At 39.6% G+C, this 21,210-nt stretch overlaps 1 protein-coding gene and 1 long non-coding RNA gene across 9 annotated transcripts in view; one reads left to right on the forward strand and one right to left on the reverse strand.

The window, feature by feature from the left end:
• Positions 1–21,210, forward strand: part of nfic (nuclear factor I/C) — a 274,335-nt gene that overhangs the window by 86,061 nt on the left and 167,064 nt on the right. The gene's annotated exons all lie outside the window — the stretch shown is intronic.
• On the reverse strand, positions 17,117–20,325 carry LOC118560562. Its single transcript, XR_004929445.1, has 2 exons — positions 19,086–20,325; positions 17,117–18,410 (listed from the first exon to the last, which is right to left on the reverse strand). It is a non-coding gene; the product is annotated as an uncharacterized LOC118560562 (long non-coding RNA).

Genomic DNA, 21,210 nt, shown 5'->3' on the forward strand with positions numbered 1-21,210 from the left:
AAATGCATGAAACCGCCGGTTCAATAGAGAGCCAACGTGTGGCTCACACCTTGGTAATCTGTAAAGGTTTCTCCCCACAGTTGATGGTCTCATAAATGGCTTTGTAGGCCTCCCTGCGCTTTGGAGGCACTGAAAACCAATTATAAGTCTCTCGTATTAAGTACTCAACGCCATGGGGGATGGTGTCATTAGAAGCATGACTTACAGCAAGCTGCAGAGAGTGGCACACACAGCAAATGAGGACCAAATCTTTGAGGCCATACTCCTCCTTCAGCACTTTATGGACTTCATTGTTAATCCCTGTCATAACAGAAGCATTGTCAGTCCCTATCCCCAGCAGTTTCTCTTTTATGAGACCACATTTCTCAAGGAAAGCCACAACAGCACAGGCTATAGATCTGGGATCTCCTCCCTCCAACTCAACCAGTCCCAGAAACGTTGACACCATTGTCTGCTTGGTGACACTAAAGTACCTCATCACAACCCCCAGATACTTAGAAACACTAATATCCGTGGACTCATCGAGGAGGAGGCTAAAACGCTGGTCACCCACATCTGTGACTAATTTTTTTTAGAAAATAAGGTACTAAAACACCATTTATCATTTCCGTACACTTTGTCCTGTGCATTTTGAAGTGGGTAGCAGCAGTGGAGTCTGAGAATGCTGCTCTACATGCTTCTCCAATGTGATCACATGCCAGCATGGAGCAGTGCTCAGCAATAGCTAATGCCATGGTGGCCTCAGCCTTCTTTGCAGAGTCTGCTTGTTTAACCATGAATGGCAGCTTGGTTTGTGTTGAACTGTAAGACTTTGCCTTTTGAGTACATTTTTGAGTTGCCATGTGTTTTTTTTATGTCGCTAAGTTTGGCGTAGAAGTCATTCTTACAGTACAAGCAGTAAGCCCGTGTATTGTCTCCAATAAACTGCTTCAACCAGCCTTTGAATTCAGGGTTTGATTCCCACTCTTTTCTGTATTTTTGAGTGTACAGTTTAGACTGGGACATAATGATTCTCACAGATCGATGTTTATCAGAGGAAAACACAACGGACACGGTGACTCAGTGACTGACTGTGGCTGGGTGAATCAAATGCCGTTATTTATTTAAGATAAAACATTTCAAATTCAGTTATTTATTTCAGACCAAATAACATTTTACATTTACATCCCGCTCGCTCCCGCCTTGAATGTAAGCAGGGTAGGGGCAGAGCGGCACCGCGGGATCATTTCGGCCATCAATCCCTGCGCATGCGCGCTTCATTTGCAGTCTGGACGTTGAGGGTAAACATCCTGTGGCTCTGACTGCAGCGCTGAGAGAACCTCCTGCGGGAGCGGGAGAACGGGGTTGGGACGGGGGAGGCGCCCCATGGCAGCAGCTGCCGCTGGAGGACAAGAGTAGGAACGATACGTGCTTTCACGTATGAGTCTCCAAAAGCCGCCAGTGACAGCGGAAATGTCGGCAGATTTGTCGCTAGTCGTTTTTTCGAAAAAGAGGGGTCTGAAAAGTCGCTAAATATAGCGACAAAGTCGCTGAGTTGGCAACACTGGTTGTTTTTGCCTTTGGATTTGATGAAGAACAAATATTAAGCATATAATGCTTAAATTTAATCATAAAACCAATAAAAAATGTCTTTCTGGACCAAAATTTTAGTTATGTATGAATATTTTAGCTTTGATGATTAATAATTTAAAGAAGAAATTATTTGGATTCATACTTGCTGAAATATTTTAATCAACAAAGAACTGGAAATGCTGACAAAATGAGGAAATATCCAAAACAATGAATGACAGTTTCTGGGGAAAGACCACAAAAAGTACAATATACATCAATGTCAGTTGAATTTCTTCAGGTATTTTTTGTCTGGGTAAATCCATTGTAGAATTTTAAAGGACTCTTATTTTACTTTGTTAGTGAGAAGGAAATGATTTTGTAGCAGCCAAATGCTTCCAAGAAATATCAACCTGTTACGGCTGTAAATGTCTGCTCCCATTGGTGCAGACTGGATTCATACTAATGCTAAACTGGCTGTGGCAGCTCGTGTCTGGGGTTGGCCAAATGGACGTTGGCCTCGCCTCCAGCATGCTGGACTCCTGATTAGAACAGCTCCTCAAGAAATGGACCAATCCAGACCTTCCACCACTTTTAAAAGACTCTCTCACAGACACATCCAAGGGGGAGCCGCATTAGGAACAGTTAACTCTGTTTGCTCCTCCCGTGCAGCTTGGAACTGCTTTGTGACTTTAGTGGTTGGTTACTGTTTGAATATTGTACGTCTGTGAGTTTGCCTGCTGTTGATTTAGCTAAGTTTTGACTTAGTTATTTTCTGTCTTGTAGGGTTTTTGCTTGAAGGAGTTGGGCTGAGTGCCACTTCCTGTTTGAGTTTTCCAATTGTGTTTGTTTTGTTTAGAAACTGTTTTATTTTAATTTGGGTAAACAACATCTTGGATGTTGTCTCTTTTTGTTCAAAGAAACTTTATAAATAAACCTTTTAATTTAATTTCAACCTATAAGACTATTTTATTATGTTACCCCATCTTCCTGCCTAAAGAGGTCGTAACACAACCAAAAAAAAAAAAAAAAAAATTCCAGTATAGAATAATAGCTGGAGTAGAAATGATCTTCTGAAAGAGGGATCTATTTTTTTTATTATTATTAATGCAAAGAAGGGAGGTTAGACATATTTTGTCCACAGGGGGAGTGTATGGGAGTAAGGATAGAAGGCTGATAATCGACCCTTGGTCACTGTCTGAATAACATGTACATTTCTGTACAAATGGCATCAAAAACTTTTGCATGTTATTCAAAAGAAACAGGCATGTTAAACTTAGTTAAAGAGTAAATGTTAAATAATTGATCTACAGTATAATGTTTGTACCATCATAAAATTTATTTTTGTCTTATATAAAATGTCCTTATTGTTTCATCTGAAGTAACGGTGAGGAGAGAATTGTGTTTGTAGATAATCTACTATGATATATGTAGGCCTTAGTCCTTGACGTGGTTGACCTGGGTTCGAATCCGACCCGCGGTCCTTTGCCGCATGTCTCTCCCCCTCTTCTACCCCTTTCCTGTCAGCCTACTGTCATAAAAAGCGAGCGACTAGAGCCGCAAAAAGAGAAAAAGAAACATGGCACAAGACCTGCTAAACTGCTGCTTAAACCTTAGATCACATGCAGAAGCCAAGTCAAAGGCGCTGTTGAATTAGTGCGTTACTTTATATGTTACTGAGATATCTATTCTTTAATGTTTTTTGCAAGGTTTGTGTCATTATCCTGAACTCCCAACAGGGAGTTGGTGGGAAGTGCAGGGTTAGGTTCGGAAAAGACACCCTCTCCCCTGTAAGTGTTTATATTCACACCACAAAAGTGCTAGGTGAGTTATTGACAAACTGCAAGTATCTTTATGGCCATAACAGGATGGAATGTTGTTTTTCAGTTAGAAAGAACCTGGGTAGTGGCCTTTTTGGTGAATCACTAAACAAAGTGGCCATTCCTACACCTTGCCTGTGGCGTCTCCTCTCACAATTTGGAGTTTGGAGGCATTGACTCTAATAGAATATGTGCCTCATTAAATGTACAGTCGGCGATGTCTCCTGAAATGCAACTAAGAAAGCCCCTTTTTGAATAACTGCTCTTCTGCTCCTTTGAGGGATTGCATGAAAACATTGCCCAAATCCACTCTGGTGTCAGTTGTGACGATACTAAAATTTCAAACTCGATATTGATACCCAGGAAAATATTCGATACTCAATACCATTTTCAAAATAATTGGGATTAAAAAAATGACAAATAATTAAATACCTAAAAAAATTTTCAACATGAAAAAAATCACCTTTTTCAATCTCAATACGCAACATGCTTTCTCAACAGAATCACAGATGCTAGTTAAATAAATGTGCAAAAAATACAAAATAAATAACCCAAATATAATACGATTTGAAAATATTTTAAGGTTGTCTGAGGTATTATTCTTTTAGTGTGAAAATAATCCAGAAATCTAAAATCAACAGTAGCAAAAATATGCAAACAACACTTGTCTGAGGTAGTACAAAAATAAATGGGTTTTCTATGGTCATGCTAACTACCAGAATAAAATTATCAACAATTACAACAATTTTGGTTGTCTGAGGTAACAACCCACAAACAAAACCACAATCCGAACAATATTTTAAGATATTACACTATACAGGTAGACAACAACCAGTTAAAATGAACATCACACAATAGAGCATTCCTCAAATTATGTCAAATTAGAACATTTAGAAAATGCGTCACGGCCATCTTGTGGTCGTGCAAGCAGAGCAGTAACGCTCAAATAATTTACTTGTATGAGTCAAATAGTGAACAGATCTGTCCTGAATATCACCTTAACAGAAAATAATATGGCAACAACAAAACACCACTGCTGTGGTATCTACTGGAGTGACTCGTGATCTGATGATTGTGATCATACGAAGGGGTTTTTTCCCCCATTCATTTTCCAAAACCCCAGGGGATTGCAGAGAAATGTCAATGTTGGATACCAGCTTGTAACCAAGAGGACTTTAATGTGGAATCTGATCAAAGACACCTAAATGTAGTCTCTACATTTCCTCGGTTGTATCGAGACAACACTTGAAAGTCCAGACCTGAAACCAGCGACTGCAGCATCTGGGCAGGTAGGATACGTTTATTTGGCTTTTTCTCAGCGGAATGGAAACATCAGTATACAATCCATGAGGGGTGTTCATGTGAGCTTCAGTGTTGCATATAGTCCAATCATTATAAATTACTTTGGGCTTGATTTTTCTCTAAAGTCATTTGTAACTTTCGTGAGTCGGCGGTTGGGGTTTCTTGGGGTTGTTACTGAACGTGGCTTTTTGGGCTTGGCTTTTTTCAGACAGAACACCCTTTTCTGGTTATCATACTGAGCAGCAAGATAGCGGGGCTCAATGATGATTGACTGTTTTCAAGTCTATTTTCTTCAATGTACCATATCATAAATTAAACCATATGCCTGTAGTGATACATCCATTTTTTTCCTTAGTATTAGCTGTAATTCGATGCGGGTTCAGTGGGTTTCTTCCTTGGGTTTGATCCATTGTGAGAGAGGAGAGGACAGCCTCTCCTACCTTTCTACTTATTCTGTTTGCTTTAACATTTAAGCTGTTCTATGCTGGGTTTCTCGGTTGAAGCAGATTAAAATAAAGCTCCTGGGACATCGTCATTTTCCAAAATGATTAGTATTGTGGTTGTGGCCAATATAATTGCATTCTTCCGTTTCGACCAGCCGGGAAACAGGGCTGTCTTGGGCAAAAATGTCATGTCATTTGAGAAATACCCCATTGAAATGTTGTTTTCTCAGTTACACTGAAATCGAAAAGTGCACATACACTCACCGGCCACTTTATTAGGTACATCTATCCAACTACCTGTTAATGCAAATTTCTAATCAGCCAATCACATGGCAGCACCTCAATGCATTTAGGCATGTAGACCTGGTCAACACGATCTGCTGCAGTTCAAACCGAGCTTTAGAAAAAGGAAGAATATCCAGTGAGTGGCAGTTCTGTGGGCGCAAATGCCTTGTTGATGCCAGAGGTCGGAGGATGGCTGACTGCAGCGGAAGGAGCATTGAAGGAGGAAGTTGTTGGTTTGCCTTTTGGCAGGCTAGCGTTAGCCTTGCAGCAGCATGTGGCTAATGGCGTGGTCTGGATAGCTTGGAGGCCACGTTCTATGACCGGGATGCAGCAGGGGTTTTCCTCAGCATACAGCCTTCAGCTCCATCGGGGTTCTCTTCCTTGTACAGGCTGAGGAAAAATACACAGAGCTGTTTCGCATGCAGGATCATTGCCCCTGAATCTGATGGTAAGGTTAGGACAGCAACTTAGCTTTGTATTTTGTGTGTTGTTCATCTGGATTCAGTCAGGTCCTCTGCTGAAGCCGGCAGATGATATTTGCAGACCCTGGATCAAGCGTGGCTGGTTCAGACACCTTACCTCAGCTGCTGGCTTGTGTGTCGGTCAGGGCCGACCAGGCCCTCATGGTTCAGGCCTTCTTTGTCTCCTCTGAGAGAGCTGCTGTAGAGCTGAAGAAGTCTGCAGAAGAATGCTGAAGAGGGGTCTGCAGAAGAGAGCTGAAGAGATCTGGGAGGAAGGTGTTATCACCGCAGGACCCCTGGTGAGAGAAGGAGGGGCTGTCCAAGCCTTCAGGGTCTCATGTTGCAGCAGGAGTGAATTCTTTTTGTCACCTCTTCCCTACTGTTCAGGATCCAATCTGAGATCAATTATTCATCATGGCGTACTTATGGCATAACAGCAAAATTAAGTTGTATTTACCGGAGATGAAGTGTAGACTGCAAATTCTGTCGTGATATGATGGCTCCCACAGTTGATTGGGATTGTCTGCCTGCATCCTTTTCATTGAAATTATCAATTTCTTTCTTTGTCCTTCGGTAAACGAAAGAAACGTACATCCGACGATTTGGAATGCCTCTGTGTGCAACCGGGAGCACAACAAGTCGTAGGCATTGTTTATATTCCAAAAATAAACTAAAAGTACGCTCTAATTCACCCGTTTTGTCACGGTGGTAAGCGAAAACAGCACTGTTTTTGCCTACCCGCGGGACCCAGATGTAGCGGGGATGTAGCTTGTGACGTCAAGCGTGAAATGGTCTATACACACTGTGTAGCAAGGGCAAAGACTCCAGGAGCCCCAAAGCCATTTATTTTGGCGATGCTGATTAGCCAAATATTTATAAATTTTCCCTAGCAACAGTATACGATTGGTTATTTCGCTACACTTATGGGGCTCCTTGAGTGACAGCCCCACAAGTGTAGAAGAAGAGAAATGATATGTTCTATTGGTGGAAATGCACTGTTAAATGAGAGTCAATCGGTAGAGTCAATTAGTAGAAGTGTTTTAATAATTCTTATTACATGTAGCCACGTACTATTAAGTAAAAACAGACATTAATCATACTTTTAAAATCTATATATATTTTGACTTTTCCCCTCCAGATCTAGGGAGGGCAGCGCCCGAGCGCCCCCTATGGGCCAGCCGCCGCTGGCTGACTGGTTCAACAAAAGGCAACAGTAACTCAAACAACCACAGGAATCAAACCTATCGCTGTGTTCTAAATTTTTGAAAGTTGGCCCTGAGCCCCCACCCCTGTTTAAAGTCGTTTTTTCTCGCTTTATAGAACATCACCCTTCTCTCAAACCATCTGTCTTTGGTGTCCAAAATGTGTGATACCATGCCAAGTTAGTGTTGTATGTATCCAGATACAACTTTGAGTATTGGCACTACGTTTGTAATGACTCACGGCAGCGGACTCAGAATTCAGCCAGACCAGCAGAGGTTTCTTTAAAATGAAGGTTCTTTAATAACAAAATCCAAAACTGGACATAACCAAAAAACTGTTGCAAAAGGCGGCAGGGAAAACAAACAGTCCAGTAGATCAGGAAATGGCAGAAACTGACAGACAGGAACAGGATGGCTCAGATCACAGGAGGGAACAGGGTAAAAATACTAAAGCAAAAACAGAAACATATAGTGCTTGAAGAAGACTTACCAGTAAACTTAACTAGGTGACCCAGCACTGATGTCTGGTCTTAACAGTTTATATGGAGGTGGAAACAGGTGAAACCGGTGAGAGGTGATTCCAGGAGGGTTGGAGTTAGGCAGGTGTGCAGAGTAAGTAATTAGACCAGACATCAGTGCTGAGGCTCAAAACAAGAACAGATCAGAAACCAAACCTAAAACAATAACTGCAAAAGAAACCTAAAAATAGAGAAAACTAAACCGTGGCAGATCACAAGTAAAAGTTATTACATAAACAGAATCAGAGTACAAAATCAACCCAAAACCCACACTATGGCACAAACCAAACTAAGACAGAACCTAAACTAAAACAGAACTCAAACTATTACAACTTTCTACTGAGGCCTTCCTTTTCTTCTCATAAACGTAATAATAATAATAATACATTTTATTTAAAATGTGCCTTTCTGGACACTTAAGGTCACCGTACAAAGGGATAAAAAACACAATGTCAGAAACAAAGTCAAAATAAAAAACATTTAAAAAATACAGAGGCTGGACAGGGAAATTGATATTTAAAGAGAGTAGGCAATCTTAAATATGATTTGAAATGAGTGAGTCTATGTTTCTAAGTAGGGGTGGTAGAGAGTTCCAAAGGCGGGGGGCAGAGTAGCTGAATGCTCTGCTCCCCATGGTGGTGAGACAGGCGGAAGGGACAGACAGGTGTAAAGCAGATGAGGATCTAAGAGCACGGGAGGGGGTGGGAACATGCAGGAGGCCTGACAGATATGGGGGCAAGGTGGTGAAGGGCCTCAAATTTCATCATGAGAATTTTGTATTGAATGCGGAACTGCACGGGGAGCCAGTGGTGCTGTCGAAGGACCGGAGTGATGTGGTGGATAGAGGGAGTTCTTGTTATGATGCGAGCAGCTGAGTTCTGGACCAGTTGTAGTTTATGGAGGGATTTCTATGGAAGACCAAAGAGGAGAGAGTTGTAGTAATCCAGTCGGGAGGTGACAAGGCTGTGCACAAGTATGGCAGCAGTGTGTGGGGTAAGGGAGGGACGGAGGCGGTTGATGTTTCTTAAGTGGAAGTAGAGAGGGGAGGTGGGTACAGTGTGGTCTGGGCTCTGTGCGGAGGGAGGTTTTGGGTTCTCTGTAGGGGTTTTGGGTAAGTCCACTTTTCGTCCTGTTGAGATTCGGGCTGTCACAATTCATCAAATGATTTGAGGACCTCGATTTATAAGCGATTCTGGTCCACTATCCGGCGTCTCAGGAGGGGGAAGCAGTGCAGTACCAACACTGTTTATAGGCAAAGCAAGGCAAGGCAAATTTATTTATATAGCACAATTCAGTACAGAGACAATGCAAAGTGCTGATTGATTAAAATGATGATTAAAATATAGGAATAAAAGCAAGTAGGGATAGAATGTAGAAACAAAAAAAACATTAAAAACAGTAAAACAGTTTAACTGGAACATTCAAAGGCAATTTTAAACAAATGTGTTTTTAATCTTGATTTAAAGGAACTCAGGCTTTCCGCACTTTTACAGTTTTCTGGAAGTTTGTTCCAGATAAGTGGACCATAGGAACTAAATGCTGCTTCTCCGTGTTTGGTTCGTGTTCTAGGTATGCAGAGCAGGCTGGAGCCAGAAGACCTTAGTGGTCTGGAGGGTTGATACACTGATAACAAGTCTGTGATGTATTTAGGTGCTAAACCATTCAGGGATTTATAAACTAACAGAAGTATTTTGAAGTCTATTCTCTGAGATACAGGGAGCCACTGTAAGGACTGGTGGGGGTGGTGTGCTGCTGACCTCGACTCGGGACGTCGTGTTTCCGTGGGCGGAATACTTCGAAGACCTCCTTAATCCCACCAACACGTCTTCTGTTGCGGATACAGAGCCTGAGGACTCTGGGTCGGGTTCTCCCATCTCTGGTGCTGAGGTTGCCGAGGTTGTTAAAAAGCTCCTCGGTGGCAAGGCCCCGGGGGTGGATGAGATTCGCCCTGAGTACCTTAAGGCTCTGGATGTTGTGGGATTGTGTTGGTTAACGCGGCTCTGCAGCATTGCGTGGACATCAGGGGCAGTTCCCTTGGATTGGCAGACTGGGGTGGTGGTCCCCCTCTTTAAAAAGGGGGACCGGAGGGTGTGTTCCAACTACAGAGGAATCACACTCTTAAGCCTCCCTGGTAAGGTCTATTCAGGGGTTCTGGAAAGGAGGGTCCGTCGGATAGTCGAATCTCGGATTCAGGAAGAGCAGTGTGGTTTTCGTCCTGGCCGTGGAACACTGGATCAGCTCTACATCCTCAGCAGGATCCTGGAGGGGCATGGGAGTTTGCCCAAAGGGAATGAAAATAACTTTAAGAGCAGGTCCCACTACAAACCTGCGGAAACATCAGATATTTCAATTTAGAGGAGAGTTTGGTTCTGGTTGTGTTCTGTGGATGTCTTTGCAGTTAATTTTTGCCACAAAAAACGTTTCACTACAATATTAACTTGTTCTGTAAATCAGCTGCTGTTTTTTTCTTAAATTTTTAAGTTCATCACTTTATTTTTATCTATAAATGCCTTACCATGTATTAATATTTCCACAGTTTTTTTTGCATGTGCAGATGCTTAATTATCATCGCAAGAGCAAACAAGCCCTTGAGCCATCAGAATTGTAAAAAACTCTTGGATAGGTGTTAACGAGACACCTGTGGGGCCTGTTTAGCTAACGCCCCCCCCCCCCCCCCCCCCACTCGTCTCACCCGGTCGAAGATTTGGCACAGAGAGAAAAAAGGCAGTGAATTCAGAGGCAAAAACAAAAGTTAAACATATATTTATTACAATTTGGAATTCCAAAGTGGGAGACACTTACACGTTTATCACAGCATCGAATACCTTAAGTTCTCTGCCTGTGTCTGAAGCCTGTCTCACAACATACACGTTGTTCCCCCCTTTTAAGACAGACAGTCCAAGCGGGGCTGGACCTGCATGAGACATTCAGTCTGCTACACACACCTGTTTCCTAACCTTTGACCTTTAAATATAATCTATCTCCTAGCTTGGTTCCTCAGAGTTTGACTGAAACAACATACACCCTCATGCAAACATTTTAACAGCGTTATCACTCACAAGACTGTCATATGGCCTCGGTGCATCCTGCTCCTGGTACGTGTCTCACTGAAGTTTAAATGCACCCTTTGTTTTCACACAAATCCATTACTGGGTTAAAGTTAACATCTGTATTACTTTAGGCTACACTATTATATATATATATATATATATATATATATATATATATATATATATATATATATATATATATATATATATATATATATATATATATATATATGTATATGATTATATTTCCATAACAATTCTCCCTTTGGACTCTCAAAAGAGAGTCCACACAAAAAATGCAGGTACTGAATATAGAAGCATAAACTAAGAATATGAGACACAGAAAAAACACCCCTGTGAATCTGATAAACATACTGGGGCAAACATCAGAAACAAAGCATGCAAAAATTAACCTTAGCAAGTCAAACACATCAAAATCAACACAGTGAAATAAATCAGAAAAAATTAAGAGTAACTCATAATCAGCATAAAAATGTAAAAGTACTACCAAACCATACTGCAGTAACTAATAAGACAGTATCACAAAATCAAACACATGCAAAACAATATATATGCATAGAACAACAGAAAATCAAACAGGATAATACCGGAAAAATCTCATTATATCACCCCATGATACTGAACCAACTCCAATCTTACATCCTTTAGAGGAGGTTCTGTCCCCACCTGTAACATCTGATTATTGGGAGAAGACGAGGAAACTGTTCCTTTTTCAAGAGTAGTGACAATAAAGCGAACAGCGAGAGTTCTTAAACAGGGGACACAGCAACAGCCGCACGTAACCAAAATTGCCAAAAACACTGACAGAGAAAGCATCATAGAAATAATCAAATTCTTCCATTTACCCAGAGCCTGTGTCAGCCATTTATCCAAAGGATTATCTATTCCTGATTGTTCATGCATCGTTTTACTCAGAGTCCTCAAACCTTCTAAAGCTTTAGTCACCAACCCATCCTGTGCTGTATTATTAGGAATAAACATTAAAAAAAAAAGGAATAAACATACAACACATATCTCCAAACATGGCACAAACACCCCCTTTTCCGCCAAAAGCATATCCAGTGCCATCCTATTCTGAACAGCCATAAGAGAGGTAGGAGCTAATTGTCCAGCTAACCCTTCAACCGCATCTCTAGACAGATTAGACAAACGTAACACATTGTAATGTATGTAATTAATTCTATCAACATTCTTAGTAGGAGTAATCCAAAGGAATATGGATTCAAAACCTGCTGCAACCTGGTCTGCCAACTTATTTTCAATATTGACCTTCTCAATCCAAATAAACATAGAATGACTGAAGAATTTATTAACACCATGTTCAGTTTAAGCTTGTATCCTAAAATCACCAGGCCCAGTCGCATTACATCGCACTGCGCTACCTTAATTGATAATATTTTTACAAATGTGCTGGAAAATAATTTAACTAGTGGAATATTAATGAATGACATAACCGATCACTTACCAGTGTTCATAGTCTACGACTGTAAGTGCAAAACAGACGATCAAAAAATAGAGACGCATTACAGACGGGTTACGTCTGAAGAGACACTAAGAGCTCTAGAAGCCGAGTTGTTGGCCTATGATTGGAGATTAATATATAAAATGAACGATGTGAATTCAGCATATGATGAATTTTTTAAAATATTTAAAATATTATATAACAAGCACTGCCCAATCAAACAATATAACAGGAAAAGCAATCAAAAAAATGAACAGTGGATCACAAAAGGAATACAAAAGGCATGTAAAAAGAAAAACAAACTTTATAGAGAATTTCTAAAACATAGAACGTCTGAATCAGAAAACAAATATAAGAAATATAAAAATAAGTTAACTAATATTATAAAAACATGTAAAAAGGACTATTATTATAAATTACTGGACAGGAATAAAAACAACATTAAGGAAACATGGAATATTTTAAATACAGTTATTAGAAAAGTTAACAATAACAAATATCCAGACTATTTTATAGATAATGAACAGAATATAACTGATTTGAAAAGTGTCGTCAATAAATTCAATAGATTTTTTTGTTAATATAGGACCTCAATTAGCAGAAAAAATACCGACTACAAAAACTGCAACTCAGCAATATCTAATTGAGAATAATCCCAGCTCCTTATATCTCAACCCTGTACTAGAAGAAGAAATCATAAACATTGTGAATAACTGTACAAATAAGACTTCCACTGACTGTGATGATCTGGACATGAAAACTATTAAAATAGTAATTAAAGGAATCTCTAAACCACTAACTTATATTTGCAATTTATCATTTCAAACAAGATTATTTCCCAACAAAATGAAAATAGCGAAGGTCAAACCAATGTATAAATCTGGCAACAAACACCTCTTCACTAACTACAGGCCTGTTTCTCTTCTCCCACAATTTTCTAAAATCCTGGAAAAACTCTTTAAGAAAAGATTGGAACAATTCATAGAAAAACATTCGCTACTTATCAGCAGTCAATATGGATTCAGAGCAAACCGGTCAACATCGCTGGCCGTAACTGACTTAATAGAAGAAATAACCAACGCAATAGATAGTAAGAAACTGGCAGTAGGGATATTTATAGATTTAAAGAAAGCTTTTGATACAATAAATCATGAAATCCTACTTAAAAAATTAGAACGCTATGGAATTAGGGGAGTAGTTTCTGACTGGATGAGGAGTTATTTAAAGAGCTGGAAACAATTTGTGAAATTGGGAGATGTGGAATCTGATTGGCAGGAGACTGTCTGTGGAGTACCACAAGGATCAGTATTGGGACCAGTTTTATTTAATCTTTATATAAATGATATCAGTAAAGTGTCCAATGTATTAAAATTTATCTTATTCGCTGATGACACAAATATTCTAGCCTCAGGAGATAATTTAGAGCATCTTCTCTCAACAGTCACTTCAGAAATTAGTAAGTTAAAGATATGGTTTGACCATAACAAATTATCTCTAAATTTGGACAAGACGAAATTCATGGTCTTTGGGAACTGTTATAAAAATATTGAAATTCAAGTTCAAATAGAGGACGTAACTCTAGAAAGGGTTTTTGCTAATAAGTTCCTCGGTTTAATAATAGATGACAAAATCAGTTGGAAACCTCAAATTCAACATTTACAGAGTAAACTCAGTAGAAGTATATCCATATTGGCTAGAGCTAGACATGTATTGAATGCTAAATCACTTCATACTCTATATAACTCTCTGATTTTACCATATCTATCATATTGCTGTGAAGTGTGGGGAGTTAATTACAAGAGCTCTTTACATCCGGTAACCGTCCTACAGAAACGAGCCATTAGAATCATCCATAATGTCGGTTATTATGAGCATACAAACCCGCTCTTCATAATATCCAGAATTCTCAAATTTGACGAGCTTGTAGAATTTAAAATGGCTCAATTTATGTTCAAGGTATCAAAAAAGTTGTTACCTGAGCACATACAGAGCACGTTTTCTGAAAGAGAAGGGGGGTATAACTTAAGGGGTCACTCAAACTTCAAGATCCGCAATTTTAGAACAACAGGGAAAAGCTTCTGTATTTCAATTAAAGGTGTAAAGTTATGGAATAAGTTACATGAAGATTTAAAACAAAGCAATAGTTTAACACAATTCAAAAGAAAGTACAAAGAGGTAATTTTCAATAGATACACACATGGGGACAGAAAGCAATAAGGTGTGTATTGAAGATAATAACTTGGTGTAAGGGTTTAGAAAGATAAACTAGCATAAAATGGGAAAATGTATAGGTAAATATTAGTAACTGTTACTTCTAACTGCCACTTTGATTTAGATTTTTTTTTTTTATGACAGTAGGACTCTAAAGTCTCAAGTGTTTAGGGGTAGGAGTTTATAAGTTCTCACTTCTTCCTACCCCATTTTTAGCATGATATGTTAACTGAAACAAAAAATCTGTATTTTCTCTTCTTTCTTATGCACTTCTTGTTACTGTGCACTATTTTATTTTTATATTTGTATCATGTTCGAATAAATTTCATTTCATTTCATTTCAACTTATACCTGTCGGGAACCCCCCTGGGGACCCCGATCGAATCTATGTATGTAGGAGAATTACGTGCCAAATCAAAATCAGAACTATGCTTAATTCTATGTAACAAGTGTTTCTGGTTTAAACCTGGTCCCATTAACAACAGTGGTGCCGCTAACCTTACCATGGCACACACACCCACAGAGCCAAAAGGGATCCGGACAAACAACTGTTTTCCGCCACAATAATACAAACCAGCTCTTGCCCAAGTTGCTATATTTGTCACAGGAGACACCCATTGACACCACTCGGGTGGAATTACTCCTACCCTGGACGTAACTTCTATCCCACTCCCTGTGAAATTAAAACACCCATATTGTTTATTTTGTTTACCAGGAGTAAATGGCCCCGGGATAGTGTCATTGTTTATAGGAGGAAAAAGATCATGATAGTATTCACACCTCACCGAGCAGCCTTTTGTCAGTGCCAAAATGCAATTATATCCTTTAAGATCCTCAGAAGGAAACAAAGGTGCTGGTTCTGTTGTTAAGATTGGCCTAGCTGCGGCACATGCTACACAGCTCTCAGCCGTATATTGTCAGGTAGTCTGAGCCATCCAAGAAACCCACAAATTGCATCTCCTATCCCCTGTAGAACTCTCAAGCATGTTACCAGGGGTCAATTTATTATAATCTACATGAAGTCCTTCTGAAGAGGATAAGTCTCTCCCCCTTTCTGGTGAACGAATCAGTTCACCAGAAGTAGTCGCATTATGTAGAGAAAGTTTAATCAAACCAAGGGGACCGTCATCCCGTGAACCTGCTCCAAGGACAAGATAAAATCCTGACGGACTAATACTACAAGGTTTGGGTTTAGTAACCCCACCAGTATATGCAGAATAAACCCCAGTGTATGCCCCAAAATGAGGATTAATGTTCAACCTTGAAATGGTCAGGATAATGGGATTAACACCTTGTTCCACCCGATGAGGACCTCTAGTAATGGTTAATGCTTCTTGTAATAATTCATCAAACCCACCATGGCTAACCGGAACAGCCTCATTTCCGGTATGCCATCTCATATAAGCTCAGTATTAACACCAACGAAAAGGAGGTTCTGGAATACCCTTCAGCGACACACAAGCATAAACATTAGAGTCCTGCCAGAGTGATGGGTCACTCCCACAATCTACCACTGAGCATAAATCGAATTCAAATACAACCCTTGTTCCTAAAGTGTAATGCAGTTCAATACCACGATGTTGAGTCAGACGATCATCTTTATCCTGAATGGCCCGCTCCTGACGCCTGATAGGATCAGCAGCACCTGCTTCTTGAATAACAATGCTGAAAACAAGCATGCACAAAATAAGAAACAAAACCCATAAACCCAACGTCAGCTGCCGCTGAACCAATCCAGTACCCAATTTCTGCTCCATGTTTAACTTCATACAAAAACCGGAATATTCTAAAATATAAAAAAATCTAATCTATAGACCAAGGGTACACTGGCCCCCACACCTAAAAAAGAAGGTTATGACAAAAGATGAAACAAAAACAACCCTCTTTTAGGATCAAACAAATCCTAAAACTATTACCAATTTACCATAAAGGTCCTTCACAGGCAAATGTAACCTAATGACTGTGTACCAGCCCAAACAAGTCAAAATATTATAGAAATATAAGATCAAAAAATATTGTAAAAAGTAGATCAAAACATTTGTTATATTTAAAGCTAGAAGCATATAAAACCACATAAATGAAAAGGTTTTCGTTTTTTGTTTTTTTTTTCCACAATGACATTAACTTCTTTCTTTCAGACGTTCGTAGAAGAAGGGTGGCATCCCACAGCCACTCAATACAACGTGATGAATCTGCAGGCTGGATCTTCAACACACAGGTAGACTGCCTGTGGTGTCAAGAACCAGAGGGCTTCATTCTGACCCTGAGTCTGGTTCTATGCACAGCTGACTGAGCCCAATCAGCTGATCCGCTCCTTTAAACCTCCTGAACCTCCGTCAACGACCTCTGAGGTTCTGCTGCTGGTGCACACTGGCTCCAATGAAACCACGTATTACCTTTTCCTCCCAACCTCACCGCATGTGAGGTTCTCTCGATCACCTTGAAGGGTCCCGTGAACCTCGGCTCTGACCACTTTCTTTTGATGACCTTGAGCCAAACCCAGTCGACGTCCGGAGGTGGTGTTCCTCTTTCTCCTTCCTTGGGATGTCCACGGATCTTGGTGTACGCCTCCAGCACAGCCTGCAACTGTGAAAAGTACTCCTTACTTGTCAGACTCTGCAGGTCGCCTGCAGTTCCCGGTAGTCGACGTTGGGGCCCAGGAAAGCTTCTTCCCGTCTCCAGCTCGTAAGGAGTAAATCCTGTGGTTGAATTAACCGAAGACTGTGGGAGAATTACTTAACTATTAACCTTTTAAAAAGAAAGAAAGACTCGAGAAAATGGCGTTCCTTTGTCTTAACAATGAGAATTCGTCTTTATTATGCCTAGAAACGTACAAACGGGTTTCAGGAGCGAATTCTGACATTCAAATACAAAGCTTGCCATTTTAAAGGCTCATAATGTGTGTGCGTTAAACACAAGTGTCTGTGTGTCTCCATTGGTGTGTGTGCGTTACACGCTATTGACGTCAATTGGCAACAGGGCTTAAATTCTGGGAAGTGTTTATCACAAAAAGTACAACAACAGAGCGATTAATTCCACTACTTGACATATCTTGGAACAGTCCTATTAAACAACGACTCCAGATGTTTCCTCTTTTACTCCCATCGGCGAGAGCCAGGGAAAAAGGTCAAAATGACCCTAACTCCCATAAATCCTCCCTTGGCACGTTACAGCGTGACATATCTAGAAGACCTCTTCATTGAAAATCTGACTCCACACTGATCAAGTCTAGCTGTGATAATAACAACATGTAAAAAAGATCTAATTTCTTACCAATGGATAACATACTAATGTAATCATGGTGTCTACACAAGCGCTGATATAAAACGTCATGTAATAAGTGCAGATTACAATCAATAACATATTTCCAATAATAGAGAGAGAGAGTCAGAGAGAGAGTGCACGTATGCAAAACAGTCATTGCTTTCGCAGTAACATCCGTCCAATTAGATATGAAAGTGAAAAACCCCCGATAATTGTCACTTATTTATGTATCATTCTCGGGGAAAAAGTCTTTCATGGACCTCTTATACCTCTGAGCATCCGCCGTTATCATCGGTCACCTGACCGACGGCATCAATTGGAAGTCAGCCATGCTATTCGCAATGACATCCAGCACTTGTCATATAAAAAGAGTACATAAGCATGATATAATAACAAAACATCATAATACAAACAACAAACAACATATGTAAATTATCTTGCTAATAATATTGATACGCAGGATTAAAAACGAAATGGATGTTAGAATCTAATGTTATAATAGTTTAAACTAACCTAACCGGCCGCCTGTGCTGCCTTATCTATCAAAGCTTCATTGTATTGTATTTTATTTATTTATTTATTGAGTAACTTAAACAAGGTTAATAGGGTTAGTCATCTTCAGTTTGTGTGCTTGGCTTGAATGAGTTCCTGGACACGTAGCAAAACAAAAAAAAAGTCCACCCCGATCACGGGGCTCCTTTTCATGTGGCATGAGTCTGTAGCACACGCATGAGTCCATGGACGTGTCCAGGCGGCCGGGGATCAGCCCTTCGGATGGCTGCTGCCTGATGTCATCCATCTATACATTGTCCCCACAATCCACCTTTTCAAAATAGGCACAACACAACACACAATTAGAAAGAATACAATCAGCGTTATCACCAAAATTATTCCTGTTTTTGCAGCCATTGCTCCCCATTCTCCTAAAATTTCTTCCAGACTTTTCCACGACCAGTTGTTTCTTCCAGCATTCTCTTTTACTTCTTCTCTAAGTTTCATAAGTTTAGCCATTACTACCCTAAACAAACCTTTAGGAGCTGTGTTCATGGGAATATATGTACAGCACTCATTACCAAACATGTGACATACACCTCCCTTGCTTGCTAGAAGCCAATCTAATGCTTGCCTGTTTTGTATTGCCATTCTACTTGTTTCATGTAATTGGTCTCCTAGTGCCATAAATCCTTCCACCGTGAAATTTATCATCCTCTGCTGATTATAATAAATGTAATTTATCCATTCAACATTTTTATTAATAGTAATCTGAGGCAAAATAGACTCAAAACCTGCTTTAACTTCATGTTGTGCTTTAAATTCATCTGGAATTCCTCTTGGTTGACCAATAAGATTTAAATAAACTTTTTCATTTAATCCGTAATCTCCTAGACTCCGACGAGACCTAGTTTTACCTGTTTCAATTTGAACTAATTCTTTTACCCCTTCATACACTAAGGTTATCGGTACCTTCATTCGTACTAATGCACAGAGTCCTACCCACTTCAGTGGTAAAGTGTTCATTAGCATGTCATCACCACACATCCAGTAACTGTCTGCCACTGGATACGTTTGATCTCCTAAAAAGAAAAGTTTGGGAAAAGTCATAGTTATATTTTTACAGTCCTCTTCTACAAATTCTGGGTTTTCAAACCAAACGGGCTTTGTAGCAAACACTGGTGTTACATTTGCATGCTTAAACCAAGATAACACCCAGGTTACATTACATTTCACAGTGGTGTTTCCTACATTAATTCCTTCATTGTCCTCAAAACCTCCACTAACGAAACATTCGTAGTCTGCATCATAATCTATGTCATAATCAGTAGGTGGAACATTATCTGTAGTACTAATGTTAAATTCTGCACACAATGATTCTAATTTATACCCTTTCCATTTTTCTAAGTATTGATGAGAGTTTCTTGAACCATATAAGAGTCTACAACTCAAACCACACATAGGTAATTTAAAAAATGACACTGCGTCTTCTCTTGAAGTGAACTCACCATTGGTACATTTTTTACGCTGCACAACTGCACATTCTTTTGATGTGTATTTTTCTGGAATAACCATAGGTACTGCTCCCGGAGCAACAGTACAGACTAAGCAATCATTTTTAGTTAACTCCCTGACAGTATACCATGATGTTGTATACCATGTATTATGTATGGCTCTTTGCCATAAAGGATCTCCCCTTGGTCTGATTCCGTGCCATTTAATATCCTGTAGTTTATTTATTGCTCTTGGTATAGCTACTTTTGGATTGCGTTTTTCATAAAATTGATCTAAACCTTCAGAGAAATCCTCACATCCTTCTTTTTCAGAGCATCCATACTGTGTTGGATCCGGTTCTGTGAATTCTAATATTAGGTTGTTGTCCTGGTTTGACGTTACCTCAACCGGAGAAGGTACTGTTGTAATTAATCTTGTTAATGAAGGTTTAGTACTTTTTAAAACTTCCTTTGTGGATTTAACTGTACTTGAAACTACTGCTGTTTTGGGTTCTACTGCAGTTGAAACTACTGTCCGTGGATTTGCTTTAGTCGTGGCGGTTGTTGGAGGTTCGGTTATGCTATTTTCAGGTCGAGGCACCGTAGGTTTTGCATTTTCTAAATTGTTATCAACCTCTGTAGGTTGCACTTCCTTTTTATTTGTATATACCTTTGTAGTTTTATCGTTATTGTTTGAACTTTGTATTGTGCTAGTTAAGATTGTAGATGCTGAGGTAACTGTTAATGTCTTAACCGTTAAGGTTGTCGGTTTATTTAGTCCTGCTTTGGTGACTGAAGTAGGTAAAGTCACATGTCCACTAGGGACAGTAATTTTCTTCACTTCTACAGTAGTTCTAGTAGCCATAGTTGTTGGGGGGAAACAAATGATTTCTTTTGGTAAAGCCTCTTTTTTCGGTAGGTTCCATAATATAGATGAATCAACTTTTCCACTTGAAGTGATGTCTTCAAATTTCAACTCATATGTTTTGTCAATACGGAAGGCTATAACATCTGCTTCAATAATCCATCCACAATTTGCAATCTTAACAGTCATTTTACAATTAATGTTTTCTTGATTTATACTAGATAATTGATGGCTCACATTAGCATGCGAATTACACATCCTTCGTCTGTCACCCTTTTGCAACAATCTAGAGATAATCACGTTTCTTTCAACCAAATCATATTTATCACTGTCTGGTTCAACATGAATCCTAATTTGATCATTAACAATTTGAACTGTAGCAATCATCTCCTTGTCTCCTATTCGCTCTAAATCACCATTTCGTGTACCTCCTTTACCATTACCTGGATTCTTTATTGTTAAGTCATATTTGTAATTGTCCTCAGGATCCCAATGGGACTCTATTCTTACTTCTACGCCAAAACCATCGTCCTTAATGTATAAAAGGATTGAACACTGGTCTGCCCCATACACTTTATATTCCTGTTTAACACTTTTTCCGCATAATTTCCTGGTATTGTAATAGACATTTACCTCAAATTCTGTATCTAATTCTGTATGAAATTCTGTATCGGTTACCGTTGCTTTCCATTTGAATTCAGCATGGGTCTCTCTTTTCTTACGCATTCTTTTTGTTTTTACTCTTAATTGTTCTCTAAAACCTAGATGAGTCA

This window comes from Fundulus heteroclitus, unplaced genomic scaffold (assembly GCF_011125445.2).
Source record: "Fundulus heteroclitus isolate FHET01 unplaced genomic scaffold, MU-UCD_Fhet_4.1 scaffold_45, whole genome shotgun sequence".
NCBI classification, from domain to species: Eukaryota; Metazoa; Chordata; class Actinopteri; order Cyprinodontiformes; family Fundulidae; genus Fundulus; species Fundulus heteroclitus.